The sequence below is a fragment of the Crocodylus porosus genome, unplaced genomic scaffold, assembly GCF_001723895.1.
Source record: "Crocodylus porosus isolate Cpor-Errol unplaced genomic scaffold, CroPor_comp1, whole genome shotgun sequence".
In the NCBI taxonomy this organism is placed as follows: Eukaryota; Metazoa; Chordata; order Crocodylia; family Crocodylidae; genus Crocodylus; species Crocodylus porosus.
In genome coordinates, this window is record NW_017728906.1 from 102,571,462 (window position 1) to 102,579,806 (window position 8,345).

Consider the following 8,345-nt stretch of genomic DNA (forward strand, 5'->3'; position numbering starts at 1 on the left):
CTAGATGATCTACTCAGGTCCCTTCCGACCCTATAAACTATGAAACTATGAAACGATCAACGATGCAGTAGTGTCAACCGAACCTTTTATACCTAGGCTGCACACGGCCTTCAGGTGGGAACGTTCTTTTTGGGCATGGCACTTGGGTAACGCAGGGCACTCAGGTGATCTTCACATGGCACTCTAGGTGTTCACACGGCCCACTACTTTCCACTACTTTCTGGCCACAGGATCACCAAAAGTTCAAACTATATATATATGTATGTGTGTATATATATTTATATATATGTGTGTGTGTGTGTATATATATATATATATGTTGATATCATATGTTGATATCCTCATGTATATACTTATATACATACACACACACAGAGCCTTACAAGGTACATCATGAACATTTCTCTGGAAGTGAACAGAAAGATCACGGTAGACAGTTTTGGTCTGATGACAACCTACTCCCAGTGTGCAGGTGATCCAGCTTTCCCTGTTTCTTCTAATCTTGAAACAATGAGTCAAGCCTTTGTGTCAGACATGGATTCTTCTATGATAGGACACTGCTCTATTAATGGATCACCAGTCCAGTTAATATACCCTGGATCGTCTATATTGTCAGATGAGATGTATATCATTTTTATACTTGTGTAGCTTGAATACAAGAATCTTGTGAAAGTTAAGTCCTCAAACACTTAATAGGTGCAAGTATAGCAAATCTAATTTAGTTGTATTAGACCCTTGAATAGATGCTTATAGAAAGGATTCCAGACAATTCCTGACTGTCACTCAAGCTCTAGAGCAACTGTTTTGATTAGGTTGGATACAGAAAAACATAAATATTTCCCAATTCTAATTTCAGGATTATCTGTTAAGACTGTAATATTTTGGCTTTTGAAATGCCTCATGTACCATATTTACTTGAATAGAAGAGGTCCCTGATTATAGGGCAACTCCTTAGTGAGATTCTCTATATGGAAAAATTATAAGTTTGTTCTGATTTTCTAGGTATAGAATTCAATTATTGGAGCAAAGACCTCCAATGGTCTCTGATCAACAGTTGTGATGAAGGGCTGTTTGGCTTTAGACTCATACAAAGTTAGGGTTGGAAGGGACCTCAGCAGGTCATAGTTCAAAGCAGGACCATCCCAAACCAGATCATCCCAACCAAAGCTTTGTCCAGCTGGGTCTTGAAACCCTTCAGGGATGGAGATTCCACCACTTCTCTGGGTAATCAGTATTTTACCACCCTCCTAGTAAGAAAATTATTCCTAATATCTAACCTAAACTTCCTCTGCTGCAACTTGAGACTGCTGTTCTTTGTTCTGTCATCTGCCACCACTGAGAACAGTCCAGCTCCATTCTCTTTTGAACCCCGCTTCAGGTAGTTGAAGGCTGCTATTAAGTCCCCTCTCAGTCTCCTCTTCTCTTGACTAAATAAGCCCAGTTCCCTCAGCCTTTCCTCAGAAGTCATGTCCCACAACCCTCTCACCATTTTTGTCGCCCTCTGCTGGACTCTCTCCAATTTGTCCACATCCTTTCTGTAGCAGAGGGCCTAAAACTGCCCAGTATTCCAGATGTGGTCTCACCAATGCTGAATAGAGGAGAATAATCACTTCCCTTGATATGCTGGCAACACTCCTACCAGTATGCTGCCCAGCATGCCTTTAGCCTTCTTGGCAACAAGGTCACACAGCTGCCTCATACTGAGCTTATGAGTATGCTTATTGTCTACTGTAACTTCCCAGGCCCTTTTCTGCAGAGCTGCTGCCCAGCCAGTCATCCCCCAGCCTGTACTGGTGCATGGGCTTATTCTGTCCTAAATGCAGGACTTTGCACTTGTCCTTGTTTCATCTCCTGAGATTGCTTTTGGCCCAATCCCCCAATTTGTCTAGGTCACGCTGAGTCTTAGCCCTACCATCTTGCATATCTACTACTCCATCTGCAAGCTTTCTGAGGGTATACTCTATGCCATCTTCTAGGTTGCTGATGAAGACATTGAACAAAACCGGCTCCAGAACCAACCCCTGGGGCACTTTACTTGATACCAGCTGCCAACTAGACATGGAACCATTGATTACTACTCTCTGAGCCTGATGCTCCAGACAATTTTCTATCCACCTTACAGTCCATTTATCCAGCCCATACTTCCTTAGCTTGCCTGCAAGAATGTTGTGGGAGACCACATCAAAAGCCTTGCTAAAATCAAGGTATACCACATCCACCAGTCTCCCTGCATCCACAGAGCTAGCCATCTCATCATAGAAGGCAATCAGGTTGGTCAGCCATGACTTGCTCCTGGTGGATCCATGCTGACTGTTCCTAATTGCCTTTTTCTCCTCCAAGTGCTTAGAAATGGATTCCTTGAGGATGTACTCCATGATTTTTCCAGGGACTGAAGTGAGGCTGACTGGTCTGTTGTTCCCTGGAGTTTTCACCTTTTCTTAAATACGGGCACTACGTTTGCCCTTTTCCAGTCATCCAGAATCTCCCTGATCACCATGAGTTTTTAAAGATGGTGGTTCTGCAATCACATCAGCCAACTCCCTTAGCATCCCATCTGACCCCTTGGACTTGTACACCAGCTTTTCTAGGTAATCTCTTCTCTAAATAAAAAATACCTTGGGGCTTCTTTAATACTAACAATTGTGGTGGATTTAAGGGTTAAGCCTTTCAGGCATTGACTTTCAGCCTCACTCCACCTGAAGGCTGGAATAAACACACTACAACTCCAATAAGATCAAACACTGGAACGGTATTGAATAAAATATAACCACCAACAAACAATACCACCCAGCATGAACGATTACACAAAATAATGTACACACATATATACAGTCTGTGACATAAATCCAACAGGCAATTATGCTCTTTAAACCTCAGTGTCAGTATTACAGGTATAGGCCCTGTCAAAGTGAGACTGTTTGGTCACATCTCACTGGACTGATGAGGATTTCTAACCCTTTTCTCCACAGAATACTCAGGACCTCAAGACCAAGGAAGGACTATATATTAACCTCTCTAGACAGTACTGCAGGCAATGAAGAACTCTGGGCTTGATGTGGTTAGGAACCACTTCTGCAGGTGGCTTTACAGCACTATACTCTGACCTATTCGTATCTTCATGTGTAACACCAACGTATTTCACAACCATATACAGTTCAGCTGAGTACCTCCAATGCAAGCCTGTTAGTCATGATTCAATCAATCAGGAGTCTTCACACCCTAGAGGCTACTTGAAACTTTCCTGTCACAAGGTTATGTAACCTATGGGTAACTGCTCATCCTCAATAAATGTATCTGGATCATAATATCATCAAGGGTCAATTGGCCACCCGTTCTAGGATCTTCAGCCCTCTAGTCATGACCACATGCTTGAGTTCTTATCCATTACATCAGAGGAGACAAGGCCAAAGGAGCATAGGGTCTGCAGGAGGTTTGCCTTGAATTCTTCCCCCTCCCACTACTATATCAAGCAAAATAAGTCAGAGGCTGGGAGGGGATCAGATAATCCCTTTGCTCTCTGATTCCCCCCAACTTTTTCCCCTGGCAGTCCCTTCCTCCTTTTATTATCAGACCCTGCTCTCACTGAGCACATAGAAGTGAAGAGCAAAACTGAAAAGAATAACCTTGGAAGTAAAGAGGGCTGTAGCAAGTTGCTTATGGTATCCATACAGTTAATTCATCCAGAATTGATGCACATTACCTTTGTTTTCCTTGGAAAATGCTGCAAGTTTTAGGTACTCTATAAACATACTTCTGTTCAGCACTTTGGTGCCTACTGTATGTGTCTACATGTGCATTAAGGCACTTTGTAATGCACATTGAATTTTGTACCTCCAATGTGAGGTACTAAAGAAATGCTCATTAAGCTGCCTTAATGCACAGTAACAAATGTGCATGGTTTTAAAGTGATGCTTAATGCACAGTAGCCTATTTTACTGTGCATTAGTGTAATCCCATGGCTTTTTATGTGATGCTTTAATACACAGTAAAATAGACCACTGTTCATTAAAGCTCACATGTAGATGCATCCACATACATGTAGTACAAGTTATGCATATTAGTCCAAAGCCAAAGGATACTTCTCACAAAGGATCCATATAAACTTACACTTATATCCTGTATGAAACCTCCTTCTGAGTCAGATGACTCCATAATTAGCCCTGCCCCCACCTGCAGGCTGCTTCACAGGCTGCCTGACCTCTTAAAGTGACAGATGCCCTAAGCCTTCTCCCATAATGAGCTTTTTTCCCCATGCCAACTGGAGGGAAAAAACATCCTCTTGTATTTGAGTACATACGGTAATTAATAAGTAAAGATTTAATTGATTTCATGGACATTTCAGCTGAAAGGGACCCCGGAAGATCATTAAGTCCAGCCCAGGGGCAGGAAGTCAGCAGGGATCATAGGATCCCAGCAAAATAAGCATCCAAATGTGTCTTGAAGGCGTTCAAAGTGGGTGCTTGAACCACCTCTGGCGGCAGTCTATTCCAAACCTTGGGGGCTCGGACAGTGAAGAAGTTCTTTCTTATGTCCAGCCTGAACAGGTCACAGTGGACTTTGTGACTGTTTGATCTTGTCATCCCTTGCGGGGCTCTGGTGAACAGACATTCCCCCAGATCCTGATGAGCACTCCTGATAAACTTATAGGTGGCCAACAGATCACCTCTGAGCCTGCACTTTTCCAGGCTGAATAGTCCCATAACTCTCAGCCTGTCATCATAAAGTCTGTTTTCCTGACCTCTCATCATGCACGTGGCTCTCCTCTGCACCCTTTCAAGCTTCTTTACATACTTTTTGAATTGTGGAGCCCAAAACTGGACACAGTACTCTGGCTGTGGCTTCACCAAGGCTGAGTGCAGCAGGATTAAGACGTCCCGGGATCTGCTTGAGAAGCCTCTATGGATGCAAGCCAGCATTTTGCTCACTTTACTAGCCATAGCATCACACTGAAGGCTCATGTTCATCTTGTGGTTAACCATGACCCCCAAATCCCTTTCATTTGTAGTGCTAACCAGTGTAGCAGTACCGAGCCTATAAGCATGGTGCAGGTTTTTTCTCCCGAGGTGGAGAACCTTGCATTTTTCAGTGTTAAACACCATCAGGTTCTCGTCCGCCCATTTCATGAGTCTGTCCAGATCTGCCTGGATCATCCTCCTATCCTCAGGTGTGGATGCTTTACCCCAGAGTTTGGTGTTGTCGGTGAACTTGGCCAGTCTGCTTCTGACACCAATGTTCACATCACTGATGAAGATGTTAAACAGTGTAGCCCCTAGGATAGAGCCTTGCAGGACCCCACTGGTCACAGTGCACCAAGATGATTGGCTCCTGTCGACCACCACCTTTTGGGTCCTACCATGGAGCCAGTTCCCCAGGCAGTGGATCATGGTGACATCAAGGCTGCAGTTAGCCAGTTTAACCAAGAGGTGATCGTGGGGTACCAGATCGAAGGCTTTTTTAAAGTCAAGATATACAATGTCGATCTCTTCCCCCTTGTCCAGGTGATAAGTCACCTGGTCATAAAAGGAGATGATATTGATCAAGCAAGACCTACACACAACAAACCCATGCTGGGTATCCCTCAGGATATTGCCTTCAGCTAGTCTGTTAAGGATGGCTTCCTTAATAATCTTTTCTAAGACCTTCCCCAGGATAGAGGTCAGGCTGATGGGCCTGTAGTTTGCTGGATCTACTTTCCTCCCTTTCATGAAGATAGGCATGGCATTGGCCCTCTTCCAAACATCAGGCACTTCACCAGAGTGCCAAGAGCTCTCAAGATCCATGCCAGGGGCTGAGCTATGATGCTCGCCATCTCCCTGAGTACCCTTGGGTGTAACCCATCAGGGCTGGCTGACTTGAAGGTATCCAGCCTCTCAAGGTGTTCCTTCATGAGGTCAGCTTTGATGGAGGGCAAGGAATCTCCCTCACCCGGACCTCCCTGACCCATAGTGGGCACGGCCGTCCCATGGAACTGGTGAAAAACTGGTGCAAAGTACCCATTTAGCAAATTCGCTTTTTCCCGGGCGTCAGTTGTCAGTTGCCCCAGCTGGTTTAGCAGGGGTCCAATGTTGCCCTTGCTTTTCCTCTGTCTCCCCACATAACTAAAAACAGACTTTTTATTTTCCTTGATATTTATAGCTAGCTGGAGTTCCATCATAGCCTGATTTGCTCTCTGCAAGGCCGGACTAAAGCAGAGTATTCCTCCTTGATTGCAGTTCCAGTCCATTGTAGGTATTTCTTTTAAGACACAGGAGGTCTGCCAGTTCCCTGGAGAGCCAAGGGGGCTGCTGTGCCCTTTCGCTGCCTTTCCTCTGAGACGGGATAGATTTTGCTTGTGCATCCAGGATTGCTCTCTTGAGGAGCAACCACTCATCCTGAACTCCTCTCTCCATTGGGTTGTGGCCTTTTAGGCATCTTTACTTTTAAAGATACATTTAAAAGTAAAGATCTGAGATCTTGAAATTTTATATGCTCCTGGTAGAAGAATTCCATGGAAAGTTTTGTTTGCTTCCAGTTTTTCCTCAGGAGTAGGCTGCCTAACTTCTTCAAGCAATTCATTTAATGACAGAAAATGGAGGCGGCAAGAGATAAAGTGTGTAAAATTATCGAACATGAGCCTTGAACTTAACATGTTGAACATCTGAGGGCTATAAGGAGCTCTAACAATTGAAGAAGGTGGCTACTGAGTTTCACAATTGAATAACTAAATTTAATCTGAAGTAACTTGAATGAATTCCTGAACTTAGATCCTGAAAGTGATCAGAAGTATCTTCTGATACTAAGTTTTTAGTGAAGAAAAATGTAACAAACTGTATTCATGTGTCACAAAGGAGCTACAGAGCTGGGGGCTCAATAAGGATTCCACTGGAGGAGCTCTAGGAAATGTATTTGTAGAAAATATACCATGGCATTTGGGGTATGGTTTTGCTTAGTGCCTATTCAGCTAGATCGGGGTGGGCAAAATATGGCCCGTGGGCCAGATTGAGCCCATGAGGCCATTCTATCTGGCCTGTGTGGCCCCTAAAAAAATGTGAAGATTGAAATGTATCTGTCATTGGTTCCTGTCAAAAACGATAGGAACCAGGAGCAGTAGGACCAGGGGAATCCTTGGCAGGCTCCCACCCAACCCCATTCCCCTCAGCTGGAAGTTCGAGCAGGGGCTTCTGGCCTGGGACTATGTGGCTGCCCCGGCGCAGGAACCTCAGGTAAGGGGTGGGGGGAAGGGCAGGGAAGGAACTGGTGCAGATTACAGGGAAAAGTGGTCCCTCGCCCACCCCATGGCTGGTGCTCCCTGCTGCAGCCACTCACAGCCCACGTGGGCCTGTCCTGAGCAGGCACAGGTAGCCCCATGCAGGCTGCAAGCAGCTGCAGTGCAGGGTGATGACTGCAGGGCAGGTGCAGGGCTACTTTTCCCCCATACTCAGCACCAGCTTGTACCCCACAGCCACTGCCAGCCTGCACAGCTCTGGGCTCACCTGTTGGGGCTGTGCCATGCTGGCAGCAGCTGTGGCCCCCCTGCTTGCCATGCTGGGCAGAGTTTGCTGCTGCTACCTGCCCAGAGCTCATGCTGTGGTAGGCTGCAATGAGGCTGCTGCCGCCACCTCTGTGCTGCCCAGCGTGCAAGCTCTGGGTAGGCAACCGCAGCAAACACTGCCCAGCATGGCAAGCAGGGCGCAGCCCCGACGGGTGAGCCTGGAGCCACATGGGGCCCAGTCTGGCAGTGGCTGCAGGGTACAAGCTGGTGCTGAGTGTGTGGGAAAAGTAGCCCTGTGCCCACCTTGTGGCCAATGCCCCATATAGCAGCTGCTCGCAGCCTGTGTGGGGCTGCCTGTGCCTGCTTAGGACAGCCCTGCGTGGGCTGTGAGCAGCTGCATCAGGAAGTGCCAGCCATGGGGCAGGCGAGGGGCCACTTTTCCCTGCACTCCTCATCAGCTCCTTCCCTGCCAGCGAGCAGGGGGTCGGGGCTGTGCGCTGCCCCCACCTGTATCACAGGGCTGGGGGGGGCACTGGGAGTAAGCAGGCATGGGAGCACAAGGCCCACACTGGTGTGCTGGGGTCAGCACAAGCAGGGCCCAGAGCAGGGCAGCAGGGGTGAAGAGTCCTGGCCGGCAGGGGCTCTATGGAGTCAGGCCAGCTCCCCCCTCTCCCTGCTGGTGCAGTCCAGCCCAGCTCCACAGACCCCCGCCAGCCTGTGCCCTGCTCTGGGCCCCACTGGTGCTGGCCCTGGGACACTGGTCCCAAGACATTGGGATATTGGTCCCAAGATGGTGACCAGGGGGCAGGGCACCAGTCAAGGGGTGGGGCTACCCATGTGGCCCTCGCCAGCTTGCCAAAATTGGGTAAGCAGG